This window comes from Etheostoma cragini, chromosome 11 (assembly GCF_013103735.1).
Source record: "Etheostoma cragini isolate CJK2018 chromosome 11, CSU_Ecrag_1.0, whole genome shotgun sequence".
In the NCBI taxonomy this organism is placed as follows: domain Eukaryota; kingdom Metazoa; phylum Chordata; class Actinopteri; order Perciformes; family Percidae; genus Etheostoma; species Etheostoma cragini.
The window spans coordinates 3,809,189-3,810,256 of record NC_048417.1 but is presented as its reverse complement, the minus strand read 5'-3'; the positions used below and the strand labels follow the sequence as shown (position 1 = coordinate 3,810,256).

Sequence of the window (1,068 nt, the reverse complement as noted above, 5' to 3'; positions counted from 1 at the left end):
TAATGGACCAGAGTCTGGTAGAACCAGGCTAATGGACCAGAGTCTGGTAGGACCAGGCTAATGGACCAGAGTCTGGTAAGACCAGGCTAATGGACCAGAGTCTGGTAGGACCAGGCTAATGGACCAGAGTCTGGTAGAACTGGGTTAATCGACCAGAGTCTGGTAGGACCAGGCTAATGGACCAGAGTCTGGTAGAACTGGGTTAATGGACCAGAGTCTGGTAGGACCAGGCTAATGGACCAGAGTCTGGTAGAACTGGGTTAATGGACCAGAGTCTGGTAGAACCAGGCTAATGGACCAGAGTCTGGTAGGACCAGGCTAATGGACCAAAGTCTGGTAGGACCAGGCTAATGGACCAGAGTCTGGTAGGACCAGGCTAATGGACCAGAGTCTGGTAGGACCAGGCTAGGGTTTTAGCTACCATCCAGTCAGAACTGAAGAAGTCTCTCGGATGAAAGACGAAACGTCTTCAAAGCACCTTTAACCAAGTCCAGTCGCAGTTGATTTTAACCTTCCTTGGGTAAACGTGACTGAGAACCTTCACAGATGTTTGTCATGCTAACACACCAAACTAACACTATGCATGCTGTTAGCATTTAGCTCAAAGCACCACTGTGTTTCTCGGTAAGGCATTAAAGGTTGCTCCACGTTGAATACTTGACTCGGCTGAGTATTGCTTGATGCTGTCACTGCGGTGCTCACAGCGCTGCACAGCGCTCTATGAGACTCTCAGTCTCATAACGTATGTTATAAGGTTAAATATGTCTTTTAAATTTAGTGGAGGGATTACATCTCCAACCTGGCCTGGGAACGCCTTAGGATCCCCCAGGAGGGTCCCCTGCTGGAGCTGCTCCCCCCCCAGGACCTCACACCAGAAAAGTGGACAAAGATGGCTGATGGATGGAAGGATGGATAGATGGATGGATGGATGGATGGATGGATGGATGGATGGATGGCTGGATGGATGGATGGATGGATAGATGGATTGATGGATAGATGGATGGATGGATAGATGGCTGGATGGATGGATGGATGGATGGATGGATGGATAGATGGATGGATGGATGG

The 1,068-nt window shown here is 49.4% G+C and overlaps 2 long non-coding RNA genes across 2 annotated transcripts in view; one reads left to right on the top strand and one right to left on the bottom strand.

Moving 5' to 3' along the window:
• LOC117953144 overlaps positions 1–1,068 on the top strand; it is an 11,615-nt gene that overhangs the window by 1,078 nt on the left and 9,469 nt on the right. The gene's annotated exons all lie outside the window — the stretch shown is intronic.
• LOC117953155 overlaps positions 1–1,068 on the bottom strand; it is an 18,654-nt gene that overhangs the window by 14,035 nt on the left and 3,551 nt on the right. The window lies entirely within an intron of this gene.